Below are 17594 nucleotides of genomic sequence, written 5' to 3' on the forward strand. Positions count from 1 at the left end.
CTGTTCTCAGACTGTTGACATTAGGCTCCGTGCTCAGACTGTTTACATTAGACTGTTCTCAGACTGTTTACATTAGACTGCTCTCAGACTGTTGACATTAGACTGTTCTCAGACAGTTGACATTTGGCTCCGTGCTCAGACTGTTTACATTAGGCTGTACTCAGACTGTTTACATTAGGCTGTACTCAGACTGTTTACATTAGACTGTTCTCAGACTGTTGACATTTGGCTCCGTGCTCAGACTGTTTACATTAGACTGTTCTCAGACTGTTGACATTAGGCTCCGTGCTCAGACTGTTTACATTAGACTGTTCTCAGACTGTTGACATTAGGCTCCGTGCTCAGACTGTTTACATTAGACTGTTCTCAGACTGTTGGCATTAGGCTCCGTGCTCAGACTGTTTACATTAGACTGTTCTCAGACTGTTGACATTAGGCTCCGTGCTCAGACTGTTTACATTAGACTACTTGCTCATGTAAACATCTTCTCCTATTCTCCAATCTCTTTCAAGCATTGAATAACACAACATAGGTGTTTAATTATATCAGGAGAGGGATTGATAAAGGTTTGTGTTGACAAAGATGGAGTTAATTCAACTCTCAAAGTGTTAAATTGAACACCAGTAATTGTTTATATTGCTCCAATCTACACAATAGTTCATTTCAACACTTTTGAAAGTTTGAAGACTTTAGCATTGAGTTGCCCTTTGCATCAGATGAGTTTGTAGAGTTCAGCCTATCTGTCGACAAAAGCCTCTCACTATCACAGGAACCAGTAACCGGGGGTAAGATCTTTGAAATATATAATTTCAAGTCATATCAGCCCTGCTGAGTGATTGTACTCTCCCTCTCATCCGCTTGTAACACAATGTCTGGACACAAAAGGCCTCTCGTTTCACCTTGGCCTTTGCAGGCGACTTTAACGTCTCTTCTTCTTGAGCTGCGACTCAACTGAGCCAAAGGAGTGGAGGAGAAACAGACATGGAAAGAAATAGACTTGATATTTCTGACGCATCATCAGAACCTCGTGTATTACTTCAGTACAGCTGGTTAATTTACAGGAAAGAGACTGTGAAGGATGTTGGGGGGGAGATCATTTGAGGTAATACTCTTTTTTTGTTCCCAGTCTTAAAGCACCCTGGCAGGTGTTGTTTTCACCTATCTCATTAATCAATTTTATTTTTTAAATCAGCACTTTTTACAGTTGAAAGTACGAGTATATATCCATTACCAGTGAAATAAAGATAAACCAGAAAGTTGAAGTTATCAAAAGGGGATAGGGAAAAAGAGTCTTGAAACAAACATAAAATCCCTCTTTCCCCTTGAGAAGTACAAGCAGCAATACACTGTCCACACTATCTAAAGGGCAGCTGGTCTCAAGGACTGGTCCTGTGAAACCTCTGTTTTTCAGCTAATCCCCTTTCTGTGCTATATAGCATTCATCACGACCGTACAGAACCTTCTTTCATTCTCTCCTTCACCCTTTTTCACTTCTTTTCATCATAATGGCATTTCTTCCTTGCTGCAGGGCACACATCTGGTGCAGAGAGGATCAGGGACAGTGTGGTATAATGATTCCCACCTCTATGGTACTGACACAGTCTGTCCAACTCTATGATACTGACACAGTCTGTCCAACTCTATGATACTGACACAGTCTGTCCAACTCTATGATACTGACACAGTCTGTCCAACTCTATGATACTGACACAGTCTGTCCAACTCTATGATACTGACACAGTCTGTCCAACTCTATGGTACTGACACAGTCTGTCCAACTCTATGGTACTGACACAGTCTGTCCAACTCTATGGTACTGACACAGTCTGTCCAACTCTATGGTACTGACACAGTCTGCCCAACTCCAGGACACTGACACAGTCTGTCCAACTCTATGATACTGACACATTCTGTCCAACTCTATGATACTGACACAGTCTGTCCAACTCTATGATACTGACACAGTCTGCCCAACTCCAGGACACTGACACAGTTTGCCCAACTCCAGGACACTGACACATTCTGCCTACATGTATGATACAAACATAGTCTGGCCAACTTTAGGGTACAGGCACAGTCTGCCTGTTACGGTTTTCTTCCGTTGAAAGAGAGTCGGACCAAAATGCAGCGTCGTTAAATCGAGACATCTTTAATGATGATGAATACGAACAATACAAAACAACAAACGGAATGTGAAAACCTATACAGCCTGTCTGGTGACAACTAACACAGAGACAGGAACACTCAACCACAAACACACAGTGAAACCCGGGCTACCTAAATATGGTTCCCAATCAGAGACAACGATAATCACTTGACTCTGATTGGGAACCGCCTCAGGCAGCCAATGACTTTCCTAGACAACCCTACTCAGCCACAATCCCAATACCTACTAAAAACCCCAATACAAAAACACACCACAAAATAAACCCATGTCACACCCTGGCCTGACCAAATAAATAAAGAAAACACAAAATACTAAGACCAAGGCGTGACACTGCCCAACTCTATGATACAGACACGGTCTGCTCAACTCTTTGATACAGACACATTCTGCCCAACTCTATGATACAGACACAGTCTGCCCAACTCTATGATACAGACACAGTCTGCCCAACTCTATGATACAGACACAGTCTGCCCAACTCTATGATACAGACACAGTCTGCTCAACTCCAGGACACTGACACAGTCTGTCCAACTCTATGATACTGACACAGTCTGTCCAACTCTATGATACTGACAGTCTGTCCAACTCTATGATACTGACACAGTCTGTCCAACTCTATGGTACTGACACAGTCTGTCCAACTCTATGATACTGACACAGTCTGTCCAACTCTATGATACTGACACAGTCTGTCCAACTCTATGATACTGACACAGTCTGTCCAACTCTATGATACTGACACAGTCTGTCCAACTCTATGATACTGACACAGTCTGTCCAACTCTATGATACTGACACTGTCTGCCCAACTCTATGACACTGACACAGTCTGCCCAACTCCAGGACACTGACACAGTTTGCCCAACTCCAGGACACTGACACATTCTGCCCAACTCCAGGACACTGACACATTCTGCCCAACTCCAGGATACTGACACAGTCTGCCCAACTCCAGGACACTGACACAGTTTGCCCAACTCCAGGACACTGACACATTCTGCCCAACTATAGGACACTGACACAGTCTGCCTACATGTATGATACAAACATAGTCTGGACAACTTTAGGGTACAGGCACAGTCTGCCTGTTACGGTTTTCTTCCGTTGAAAGAGAGTCGGACCAAAATGCAGCGTGGTTAAATCGAGACATCTTTAATGATGATGAATACGAACAATACAAAACAACAAGCGGAATGTGAAAACCTATACAGCCTGTCTGGTGACAACTAACACAGAGACAGGAACACTCAATCACAAACACACAGTGAAACCCGGGCTACCTAAATATGGTTCCCAATCAGAGACAACGATAATCACCTGACTCTGATTGAGAACCGCCTCAGGCAGCCAATGACTTTCCTAGACAACCCTACTCAGCCACAATGGTACTGACACAGTCTTCCCAACTCTATGGTAGTGACACAGTCTGCCCAACTCTATGGTACTGACACAGTCTGCCCAACTCTATGGTACTGACACAGTCTGCCCAACTCTATGATACTGACACAGTCTGCCCCACTCCAGGGCATAGACACAGTCTGGCCAACTCTATGGTGCTGACACAGTCTGCCCAACTCCAGGGCATAGACACAGTCTGCCCAACTCTATGGTACTGGCACAGTCTGCCCAACTCCAGGGCATAGACACAGTCTGCCCAACTCTATGGTACTGACACAGTCTGCCCAACTCCAGGTCATAGACACAGTCTGCCCAACTCTATGGTACTGACACAGTCTGCCCAACTCTATGGTACTGGCACAGTCTGCCCAACTCCAGGGCATAGACACAGTCTGCCCAACTCCAGGGCATAGACACAGTCTGCCCAACTCTATGGTACTGACACAGTCTGCCCAACTCTATGGTACTGACACAGTCTGCCCAACTCTATGGTACTGACACAGTCTGCCCAACTCTATGGTACTGACATAGTCTGCGCCACAACCATCGTTTGTGTTCTGCTTTAGCTGTTATTGGACAAGTGCTCCAGAGGCCGGAATAATCTCCAAAAGTTGGCAAGCTGGCAGAATGTCTTACCAGTTGGAAACAACTCATTGTGTGAGTCAACTTATTGCTGTGGGTAACTTTTTGATGATATCCAACTTTAAAATTAATCATATATGTTAACGGTGTATCAGTGCCAAAAATGAAATATGGCCAAGATTATGCAGTATACTAAGACTGTACTTATACATGGCTCTGACCTATCTTTATCTCTCTTTATCCTCCTCTGCCTTATGTTCACATGCAGGCTCTCTCTCTCTCTCTCTCTCTCTCTCTCTCTCTCTCTCTCTCTCCCCTTCTCTCTCTCTCTCGCTCTCTCTCTCTCTCTCTCCCCTTCTCTCCCCTTCTCTCTCTCGCTCTCTCTCTCTCTCTCTCTCCTTCTCTCTCTCTCTCTCTCTCTCTCTCTCTCTCTCTCTCTCTCTCTCTCTCTCTTTCTCTCTCTCTCCCTTTCTCTCTCTCTCTCTCTCTCTCTCTCTCTCTCTCTCTCTCTCTCTCTCTCTCCCCTTCTTTCTCTCTCTCGCGCTCTCTCTCTCTCTCCAGTTTAAATCTGAATTGTAGTGTCTATTTGGCTGCAGTGTGGAGAGGCTGCAGTATGGAGAGGCTGCAGTGTGGAGAGGCTGCAGTGTGGAGAGGCTGTGGTGTGGAGAGGCTGCAGTGTGGAGAGGCTGCAGTGTGGAGAGGCTGTAGTGCGGAGGGGTTGCATTGTGGAGAGGCTGCAGTGTGGAGAGGCTACAGTGTGGAGAGGCTGCAGTGTGGAGGGGCTGCAGTGCTGAGAGTTTCCTTTATTTAAATAGGCAAGTCAGTTAAGAACAAATTCTTATTATAACAATGAAGGCCTACTTTTAAAGCCCCCCCTGCCAAACCCTAACCAGGACGATACTGGGCTAAATGTGCGCCGCCCTATGGGACTCCTGTTTACGGCCGGTTGTGATACAGTCCGGGATTGAACAATGGTCTGTAGTGACGCCTGCTCGGGAGGGAGGGAGGTTGCAGTGTAGAGAGGTTGCAGTGTAGAGGTTGCCATGTAGAGAGGTTGTAGTGGGCCTAATTAACTCCCACTAATTAATAATGCACCCTCCCTGGCATCGTGGACAGGGAAAGGAAAGGGGGTGAGGCGAGAGGGAATGATGGAGGGAAGTAAGAGGGGATGATGGAGGGAAGTAAGAGGGGATGATGGAGGGAAGTAAGAAGGGATGATGGAGGGAAGTAAGAAGGGATGATGGAGGGAAGTAAGAAGGGATGATGGAGGGAAGTAAGAAGGGATGATGGAGGGAAGTAAGAAGGGATGATGGAGGGAAGTAAGAAGGGATGATGGAGGGAAGTAAGAGGGGATGATGGAGGGAAGTAAGAAGGGATGATGGAGGGAAGTAAGAAGGGATGATGGAGGGAAGTAAGAGGGGATGATGGAGTTTGAAGACAGGCAAGTCACGGTGCAACAGAAAACTTCACAGAGAGTCCAGGGGTTAAAATTGGGGGGATAAAACCACTCTACAGGGAAGAGGAGAGCGGAAGAGAGAAAGAGAAGGCTCTTGCCACCTGACATTTCTCTCTCTGGTGTTCCCATCTCACCAATTACAATTAGGTTGTAATTGTTTGGGTAATTATGATAAAATATTTGGTACGACGCCAGCGAACCACTCTCCTGTGCAAGTTTTGCATCTTAATTTCCAAATAAGAGGTGAGATGGGGTTGGAGGCTACCACAGCTTTAATTATTTGTTATATACTATGCATATACTTGTACATACACATACGCACAGATCAAATCCAATGTTATTTGTTACATGCACCAAATACAACTGATGTAGTATTTACCGTGAAATGCTTGCTTACGAGCCCTTCGCTACGATGCAGTGTTTAAAATAAAAATAAATAAAATAGTAACAGAAGCTCAAAGGGATATTCAATGTCTGCTTTTTTTAACCCATCTACCAATAGGTACCCTTCTTTGCAAGGCATTGAAAAACCTCCCTGGTTTGTGTGGTTGATTCTGTGCTTAAAATTCCCTGCTCGACTGAGGGACCTTACAGATAATTGTATATGTGGGCTACAGAGATGAGGTAGTCATTCAACAATCATGTTAAACACTATTATTGCACACAGTGATTCCATGCAACCCTTTTTTCAATTTTCACCTAAAATGACATACCCAAATCTAACTGCCTGTAGCTCAAGACCAATAGCAAGGATATGCATATTCTCTATACCATTTGAAAGGAAACACTTTGAAGTTTGTGGAAATGTGAAATGAATGTAGGAGAATATAACACATTAGATCTCATGAAATATAATACAAAGAAAAAACCTGTTTTTTGAAATGCAAGAAAAAGGCCAGACACAATTTATAATTTGGCAATTAGATGGCAGCAGTGAATGTGCTAAGTTTTAGACTGATCCAATGAACAATTGCATTTCTGTTACAAATTGTATATCAAGACTGCCCAAATATGTCTAATTTGTTTATTATTAACTTTCAAGTTCATAACTGTGCACTCTCCTGAAACAATAGCATGGTATTCTTTCACTGTAATAGCTACTGTAAATTGGACAGTGCAGTTAAAATACCAAGATTTTAATCATTCTGCCAATACCAGATATGACAATGTCCTGGGAAATGTTCATGTTACATACAACTTCATGCTAATCACATTAGCCTATCTTAGCTCAACCGTCCAGCGGGAGACACACCAATCAGAGGCTGCAGGTAGCCTGGTGGTTAGAGCGTTGGACTTGTCACTGAAAGGTTGCAAGAAAAATCACTGAGCTGACAAGGTAAAAAAATAAAATAAACGTGTGGTTCTGACCCTGAACAAGGCAGTTAACCCACTGTTCCTAGGCTGTCAATTAAATAAAAATACTTTGTAGAGCCACCTTTCACAGCAATTACAGCTGCAAGTCTGTTGGGGTATGTCTCTATAAGCTTGGCACATCTAGCCACTGGGATTCTTGCCCATTTTTCAAGGCAAAACTGCTCCAGCTCCTTCAAGTTGGATGGGTTCCTGCTGGTGTACAACAATCTTTAAATCATACCACATATTATCAATTGGATTGAGGTCTGGACTTGACTAGGCCTTTCCAAGACATTTAAATGTTCCCCTTAAACCACTCGAGTGTTGCTTTAGAAGTATGCTTATGGTCATTGTCCTGCTAGAAGGTAAACCTCCGTCCCAGTCTCAAATCTCTGGAAGACTGAAACAGGTTTCCCTCAAGAATTTGCATGTATTTAGCGCCATCCATCATTCCTTCAATTCTGACCAGTTTCCCAGTGATGCTGCCAACAACATGCTTCACTGTGGGGATGGTGTTCTCGGAGTGATGAGAGGTGTTGGGTTTGTGCCAGACATAGTGTTTTCCAATTTGCCAATAAGCTCAATTTTAGTCTTATCTTACCAGAGTACCTTCTTACATATGTTTGGGATGTCTCCCACATGCTTTTTGGCGAACATCAAGCGTGATTGCTTATTTTGTTCTTTAATAAGCAATGGCTTCTTTCTGGCCACTCTTCCGTAAAGCCCATCTCTGTTGAGTGTACGGCTTAAAGTTGTCCTAAGGACAGATACTCCATTCTCAGCTGTGGATTTTTGCAGCTCTTTCAGGGTTACCTTTGGTCTCATTGATGCCTCTCTGATTAATGCCCTCCTTGCCTGGTCGATGAGTTTTGGTGGGCGCCCTCTCTTTGCAGGTTTGTTGTGGTGCCATATGAATTCCATGTTTTATATTGGATTTAATGGTACACTGTGGGATGTTCCAAATTTCGGATATTTTTTTATAACCCAACCCTGATCTGAACTTCTTCACGACTTTGTCCATGACCTGTTTGGAGAGCTCCTTGGTCTTCATGGTGCCACTTGCTTGGTGGTGCCCCTTGCTTCGTGATGTTGCAGACTCTGGGGCCTTTCAGAACAAGTTAATATATACTGAGATCATGTGACAGATCATATGACACTTAGATTGCACACAGGTGGACTTTAATATGACGTGACTCTCCGCCAATATGACTAGGTCTTTAAGAGTTTATTCGGAAGATAACAGCTGTATAAATATTTTTTGTGGTGCCAGACTCTCTAGTTAACTACGTTTGCATGATAAGCTCAATCAGGTAATATTAATTATGGAGGAATTATTTTATAGAATAGAATGTCATATCACTTAATCATTTGGCATAGCCAAAGACACGACATCAAGCAAATATTTGAAAACCTGTTTTTCAAAATGCCACCAGCTGTCCAACAACACTACTGTAAATTAAAACACAGCATCTTGTTTACATTTTGTATTGTAACCACAATGTCACAAATATGTCTACCTTTCCAATTCATTTTAATTTTAATTTGATTAATACTATTGTGGTGTTTCTAATCTATGAAACAACGAAAAACCCTCTGGGTTTCCATTAGGTTGGAATGGAAAATATGGCTCGGTTTGGAGTACAATACCTGGCAATTTAGCTAAAGAATCCATCTATCGTGTGGGCATTATTGAGACCGGGGTTCAATTCCCCAATGGGAAGGAAGGAATATCCTTATCCTTATAAGAATATGACTTGCCTAGTTCAATAAAGGTTACACTGGGAGCATAGTATTTCTACACCCTCATTTTCTAATTATAGTCTAACCAATACCCAAACAGAGATTCAGTGAAAACAACAATTGATTTATCAAGACAAGTCACGTCAGAGCAGCGCAAAACGGTGCTAAAATAGTAGTAGATTATTTCTTCAAATCCTATTGCTTCTAACTTCAATATGGTCCTTAAATAAATAGGACCTACACCACTTTTACCAGCATATTACTCAACACTAGTGAGACTCATGTCGCCTAAAGGAGGCCTACACTACATAGAAAAATATGACGTGACTCTCCGACAAATAATTACAAATAGAGAATTAGAAGATTGGATATTTCTGAAAATTCAGTTATATTTATTCCCATAGTTATTTGTTATGGATCCTTAGCTAAATGAACATCTGCATTTTGAAAGAGTATTTTTATCATCATTTTACTAACGAAAGCATAACGATGCCAATATTAGTTATATTGTTATATTGGCACTAAGAACAGTTCAGCGGTATTGTTTCCCTAGTCAGCGCCATTATTAGTGCATTGCCCCTAAAAGTGTTGCCAGTGTGGAGGGATGGGGGACCACCCCCCTTCTCGCTTCCTCCTCCTCCCTCCCCATGAGCTTGGTCGGTCTTCTGTGTGCGGCTCTACGGCCCATCCCATACCCCCTGCCCTCGTGCCTTGAACCTCGGGCGCTTCAGTGGATACAGCTGGAGAACTGCATAGCAATCCCTTTGTGCGCCACTCAGGAGCCATGACCAATATGACCAAAATATATTGTCCTGCTAATAACAGGGTTAATAATATATCTGTGAGAATATCCAACAGGCTTTTATGTACTTGTAAATTAATAATAATAACAATCGCGTTGTTTAAAAAATAACAATATTATGGAAATGAGTTAGTTTTTCAAATAATGTAAAATGACAGAGAAAAAGGCCATTCTTGAACATGGAGTGAGACATTGTTACATTGATATGCAGTGTCTTAGACCATTGTACCACTCAGGCACTGTACAATGTGACAGGTTGGGAGTGGGCTACAGAACTACACTAAGACCAAAATAATCCTAACAAAATAAAATAATAACTTTAGTGTAACAACAGTTTTAGTAAGTAATACTGAATTCGTGCACAATTATCAGTTTCTATTTCGGTTTATGTCGCCCATTCATTGTCAGTTAGAGACACAGTAGGACCCAAAAGCATAACCAGTGCTCTAACTCCCCCTTGTGGTGGTCTGGAGTAATGAAGTGGTGACGCAGGGTAGCGTACTAAACCACAAATGACCTATAAATCCCGCAGCATAATCACAAAACTTTTTGTGGAGCATCCACTGTACTTCCTGTTTCAGTTTTTGTTTGTAAACAGGAAGCAGGAGAATGGAGTCATGGTGAGATTTGTTGAAAGGAATAAGAGGGACTACCTTGTGTGTATCTCCGTGGGTAGAATAAGAGTGGTCTAGAGTTTTAGCGCCCCTAGTGGGGCAGGAGATGTGTTGTTAGAAGTGAGGTGGAACTGTTTTAAGTCTCCACCCACCTGAAACGCTGCCTCTGGGTGAGCGTTTCTTGTTTGTTTATGACCATAATGGGGCCATAATGGGGCCGGTTTGAAGAGGGAAACAGCTGAATCGTAGTTGAAGTCATATTTCAAGTCGAAATAGAGGTTAGTAATGGTCGATCTGTTGTCCAGAAGTGCTTGTCGGTCATATGTAATAATAGTACAGTGCTTCTATACCTGCATTGCTTGCTGTTTAGGGATTTAGGCTGGATTTCTGTACAACACTTTGTGACATAAGCTGATGTAAGAAGGGCTTCATAAATACATTTGATTGATTGATTGATTGATTGATTGTATTAACTTTCTGTACAAAAAGAGTTCATATAAACACAATAAAATCACAAAATAGCAAAGTTTGGTTGGAATCGTAAGATGTTGCCCTTCTCTGTCGGCGCCATCTTTACAAGAACACACACACACACACACACACACACACACACACACACACACACACACACACACACACACACACACACACACACACACACACACACACACACACACACACACACACCCCTCCATCCCTATCCCAACCATGACCTCAATTTGTAACTAGAGCTGTGATTTTGATTGGCCTGCAGCCTTTTGCTTATCAAGCCTGCCTGTGCTGATGCTGAGGGGACTGCTTGCCCAAGTGAACAATGTCAGGTGAAGAGAAGGGCACATCGAGTGGAGTTGCAAATTCCACCGTGTGAGAGAGAAAAGCTCATGGCTAAATATCTTGTCAGGTCGTTTCTATAGACAGCTCTGTTGCCATTGACCTTTGTGAGGGCGGTATCTGGAGGTAAAACACGGTGAGCACGATAAATAGGCCTAGAACATTCTATTTTCTGGTGAGTGATTGTGCCCCATTCATTTGAATGTCATAACAATGACAGTTATATCATAACTCATATGCAACTTTTCCTCCCACTGTATTCTCCAAATGTATTATCCAAATGTATTTTTCCACTGTATTATTCAACTTTATTTTCCCACTGTATTATTCAGCTGGATTTTCTCACTGTATCATTCAGCTGCATTATCCCACTGTATCATTCAGCTGTAATATTCAGCTGTATTATTCAGCTGTATTATACAGCTGTATTCTGGAACTATATTATTCAGCTGTATTCTCCCACTGTATTCTCCCACTGTATTATCCCACTGTATTATTCAGCTGTATAATCCCACTGTATTATCCCACTGTATTATTCAGCTGTATTCTCCACTGTATTCTCCCACTGTATTATACAGCTGTATTCTGGAACTATATTATTCAGCTGTATTCTGGAATTATATTATTCAGCTGTATAATCCCACTGTATTATCCCACTGTATTATTCAGCTGTATTCTCCACTGTATTCTCCCACTGTATTATACAGCTGTATTCTGGAACTATATTATTCAGCTGTATTCTCCCACTGTATTCTCCCACTGTATTATCCCACTGTATTATTCAGCTGTATTCTCCACTGTATTCTCCCACTGTATTATACAGCTGTATTCTGGAACTATATTATTCAGCTGTATTCTCCCACTGTATTCTCCCACTGTATTATTCAGCTGTATTCTCCACTGTATTCTCCCACTGTATTATACAGCTGTATTCTGGAACTATATTATTCAGCTGTATTCTCCCACTGTATTATTCAGCTGTATTCTGGAATTATATTATTCAGCTGTATAATCCCACTGTATTATCCCACTGTATTAATCAGCTGGATTTCTCCACTGTATTCTCCCACTGTATTATACAGCTGTATTCTGGAACTATATTATTCAGCTGTATAATCCCACTGTATTATCCCACTGTATTATTCAGCTGTATTCTCCCACTGTATTATACAGCTGTATTCTGGAACTATATTATTCAGCTGTATTCTCCCACTGTATTATTCACCTGTATTATTCAGCTGTGCTATTCAGCTGTATTCTCCCACTGTATTCTCCCACTGTATTCTCCCACTGTATTATTCAGCTGTATTCTCCCACTGTATTATTCAGCTGTATTCTCCCACTGTATTATTCAGCTGTATTCTCCCACAGTATTCTCCCACTGTATTCTCCCACTGTATTATTCAGCTGTATTCTCCCACTGTATTATTCAGCTGTATTCTCCCACTGTATTATTCAGCTGTATTCTCCCACAGTATTCTCCCACTGTATTCTCCCACTGTATTATTCAGCTGTATTCTCCCACTGTATTATTCAGCTGTATTCTCCCACTGTATTCTCCCACTGTATTCTCCCACTGTATTATTCAGCTGTATTCTCCCACTGTATTCTCCCACTGTATTATTCAGCTGTATTCTCCCACTGTATTCTTCCACTGTATTCTCCCACTGTATTCTCCCACTGTATTATTCAGCTGTATTCTCCCACTGTATTATTCAGCTGTATTCTCCCACTGTATTATTCAGCTGTATTATTCAGCTGTATTATTCAGCTGTGCTATTCAGCTTTATTCTCCCACTGTATTATTCAGCTGTATTCTCCCACTGTATTCTCCCACTGTATTATTCAGCTGTATTATTCAGCTGTATTCTCCCACTGTATTCTCCCACTGTATTCTCCCACTGTATTATTCAGCTGTATTCTCCCACTGTATTCTCCCACTGTATTATTCAGCTGTATTCTCCCACTGTATTATTCAGCTGTATTATTCAGCTGTATTATTCAGCTGTGCTATTCAGCTGTATTCTCCCACTGTATTATTTCAGTTAAAACACCACTAACTGGAACATAATGAATATACCTTTTATAATCAATTACCCACTGGCACATAGACATAATCAGATGTCTTCAACCTCATAGGTCAACATGTCAAATAGACTGTTTCTTAGACAAAGGGGAGGTGGCAACCTTGTAACTGTCATTTTCTCAGAGTGTCCCTATAGCTGATAGGTCCTGGCGTGGAAAATTCCTGCTGTTTATATGTGGGTTTCCTCCCTTTCACTTTGGGCTTCCTACTTCTCTAACCCTCTCTTCACTCTTAGGCTGATCATCTGGCTCCTTGTTGCTAGGCAACCCCCCTCTTAAGATCTTCCCGGTAGAGTTATGAAGGTAATAAAACAATGCCTCAAGACAACCAGCCATGGGATCCAGAAAAGCCGGAGAGAAAAAGGAGGAGAGAGAGAGAGAGAGAGAGAGAGGTCTATACCTGTCAAATTAAAAATGGAACATGATATTAATAGTAACGATGGTGCTCCTCATGAAGCAAACCGAGATCATCTATAGGCTAATACTGTTCGTTTGAATTGTTCCTTTAGACAGTATAAATGGATTGAAACCTTGTTGTTTGATGAAGTATTTTTTGGAGGTGTATAACATAATGCGTGTCTACATTTGTCAAGGTCATTCCGAACTCAACGTTATGTAAACATATGCATGTTACAGTATTTCTTCAATCTCTGTTTTGACAGACAGCCGTACACACTCGGTGGCTGGAGATGTGTGTTTGATTGACATACCATCTGAATGATTTGATACCAGCTCATGGATGTCCTTGCAGAAGATGACCAACCTGTGATTTAAAGCCTAACCCACCAACATTCAGTGATGCCCCTTTTCATTCTGGAGTATTGGTTGGCACTTTCATTTATTACAACTTTGGCCATTTTCTCCAGCGCTGACACACACTTCAAACACTTTGGTCTGTTCTGTAAAACTCATGCACACACACACACACACACACACACACACACACACACATACACACACACACACACACACACACACACACACACACACACACAAACTTTCCATAGCTAAGATCTGTCAATCAGGCTCGATTGAGATCCCTGCTAGAAAGAGGAGCGATGGAAGGATGTTTCGCCTTCCAAGGCATTTGGAGTCGACGGCAGCAAGTTCCTCTGGGTGATCTAAATTATAACTAGGCACAGGGGAAATGAAACTTTAGTTTTATTTCATTTGTTGTTGTTTCATTCTCCCCCTCCACCCCTTGTAGAAGAAAAGGACTTCAAAGCAGGTTCTTACTAATACAAGCAATAAATAACTCCCACAAGCTTTTGTCTGAATGTACTTCTCTCTTCCCCCTGTGGTTTTATGACTGACACAATCTGTTAAGAGAGTCTTCCAGCTATCATCCTTCCCTATATCTACAATAAATGTTTTGCCAAATCCAACCGGCATCGAGGGGGAAGAAAAGAACAGGAGGTGAAGAATGAAAAAGGAGAAGGGCCCAATAACAAAATGAAGACAAGGGCCACAAAACACCAACGACAGCACAATCAATGTGGCCTTTTTCTCTGAAAACAGGACTCCATTGGGAAGACAGGTCTCCAAAATTAATCTTCAGACATTAAAACAATCCACAGCCACGCGTTTTCATTTGTATTATTTATTTCTATAGTTTCAATCTGCCGGGGGTATTTAGATAGTGGTCGGCTTCGTCGTGCAGGATTGCAGATGGTGAGATGTGCGTCTCCCTAATCAGAATTGCAAATGTTGAGTCTCCCTAGTGGGACATTAGCACGTCTTGGAGGGTGAATCTCAGGCTCAAATTGAATGAAGATGAATGCAGGGTTATTTTGATGCTACAAAAGCAAAGGCAGTCCCCAAGTTAAAAACATGGCCATCAATAAAAAGCTACAGAGACAGGGATAGAGACAATGTAAATGATGGGGAGAATGAGAGAAGAGGGAGGGAGAAAGCGAAGAGGCAGGGACGATGTTGGTGATTTAAATACATACATGCCCCAAACAATCGGAAAGGGGATTCATCAGAGAAAATGACTTTACCCCAGTCCTCAGTAGTCCAATCCCTGTACCTTTTGCAGAATATCAGTCTGTCCCTGATGTTTATCCTGGAGAAGTGGCTTCTTTGCTGCCCTTCTTGACACCAGGCCATCCTCCAAAAGTCTTCGCCTCACTGTGCATGCAGATGCAGTCACACCTGCCTGCTGCCATTCCTGAGCAAGCTATGTACTGGTGGTGCCCCGATGCCGCAGCTGAATCAACTTTAGGAGACGGTCCTGGTGCTTTTTGGGCGCTCTGAAGCCTTCTTCACAACAATTGAACCACTCTCCTTGAAGTTCTTGATGATCCGATAAATAGTTGATTTAGATGCAATCTTACTGGCAGCAATATCCTTGCCTGTGAAGCCATTTTTGTGCAAAGCAATGATGACGGCACGTGTTTCCTTGCAGGTAACCATGCTTGACAGAGGAAGAACAATGAAACCAAGCACCACCCTCCTTTTGAAGCTTCCAGTCTGTTATTCGAACTCAATCAGCATGACAGAGTGATCTCCAGCCTTGTCCTTGTCAACACTCACACCTGTGTTAATGAGAGAATCACTGACAGGATGTCAGCTGGTCCTATTGTGGCAGGGCTGAAATGCAGTGGAAATGTTTTTGGGGGGATTCAGTTCATTTGCATGGCAAAGAGGGACTTTGCAATTAATTGCAATTCATCTGATCACTCTTCATAACATTCTGGTGTATATGCAAATTGCCATCATACAAACTGAGGCAGCAGACTTTGTGGAAATTAATATTTGTGTAATTCTCAAAAATGTTGGCCACGACTGTACCGTACAAGATTGATTGAATATGTGTTTGTGGGTTTGTGTACCGTATTAGTGTCTGTGTGTGTCAGTATGTGGATGAGATGAATTGTGTGTTACTATATGTGCACATGCGTGTGTGTGTGTGTGTTGCAAGCTATACGTTTACATGTATGCATCTTCAAGGGAGGGGGCCTTGAGAGTGTCCATTTTTCCCTCAGGTCTGTGGAAAGAGACTGATTTGTGAGCCATCGATGACAGAGATGGATCTGAGTTCTGAGACCCGAGAGCCACGCAGGGTCGAGAGAAGGAGGGGAGGAGACGGAAGAGGGGAGCGAGCGACCGACCCGATCCACAGTCTGTCGTTTCATCCTACTTTTTGGATATTCGTGCTCCTCAACTCGACAAGATGAGGTATGCCTAGTCTTCCAGCTCTTCTGAGGATTGTTTTTTGTGTGTGTCGGTGGGGAGGCGGTGGCTGTGGGGAGGAGGAGGGATGTGGGATGTCGACGTCGCCAGCGTACCGCATCGTATTAGGATTCCGCCATCACCTCGTTCTGTCAGTGACGTGCGCTCCCGCCAGCTTCCTATCTCTTCAGGTTCACCACTCTCTACCATGTCTGGCATTTGCTATCTGATTTTAGGGAGGTGCCACCAGCTGGGGGAGGACAGAAACAACGTTGCCCCCCTTTCACCCTCACCCCGGTAACGAATCACAAACATAACACTGTCAACAGTTTGACAGCCATACACCTTTAAATCTGCCACCCAGATTACACCTGACGCATTAGTAATCTATTTTAGCTATTATCCCACCAGGTGATACCGAGACACGGTGAGGGAATTTACAGTCAGTAGCGACATGGGATGGATTTTCTTATGTTTGTGTGTGTATTTGTGTCAGTAGGAAGCAGTAGTCTGTATGAAGTCTACGACTCGAGTATTTGCTGATAAAACATTTAAAAAAATAACTTTAGTATGAAAATGTTAGACAAAGCATAAATCTTTGAATCGGAGGAGAATTCAAAATAAAAGTCCTACTTTACGTTAGATCATACACTGACCTCTAAGAGCGTTCAATATGCAGTTGGCTGTTCATTTCTCTTTCTGCCCTACTGCAATTTGACCCTCACCTGCATTAACATTCTCCAGTCCTTCACCGGCCTTTTGAAGCCAAATGAGAAGCCAAATGAGACGATTACAGCGTGTCTTTGACTGGACTAATAGAGAACTCATTATCTCCAGCATCAACTAAAGACTCCTTTTCTTATCCTCAAGTCAGCCCTGCCTGACTGAAAGGGGTTTCTGGTCTTTCTTCCTTTCAGAAATCTCTCTCTCTCTCGTTCTCTTTTTCTAATTCTTCATTTTCTGAAGCCCACGTCCGTGGGCGCTTCATATACGACCTTCAGGAATATAGCCAGACTTTGATTATAAGGAGAAAGTGCCACTACTCTGAAATGTGAGTTACTTCATGAATTGATTCTTAGCTAGCTGTATGTTACTGTTTTGGATCTATAACCTGTTTGAAAAGAAAAATGATAAACCATGACTTCTGGGTTGTTTTCAGTATCAGGAAACAGGAGTACCCTTTTGTAACCAATGATGCAAGACCCACCAGAACTTGCCCAATTAAACAACTCTTCTTTGTGTTCCATTTCAAAACCTTCTCTTACGTTCTCTTTCTGCTGAAAACAGCCCAACATGTGCTAAGGAATACGTAGGAGGAGGAGCATAACCAAAACCTTGGATGTGAACAGGTTGTTATGAACGTCTCCTCTCTCTACACTGAGCTTGTCG

Source organism: Oncorhynchus kisutch, linkage group LG9, assembly GCF_002021735.2.
Source record: "Oncorhynchus kisutch isolate 150728-3 linkage group LG9, Okis_V2, whole genome shotgun sequence".
NCBI lineage: Eukaryota > Metazoa > Chordata > Actinopteri > Salmoniformes > Salmonidae > Oncorhynchus > Oncorhynchus kisutch.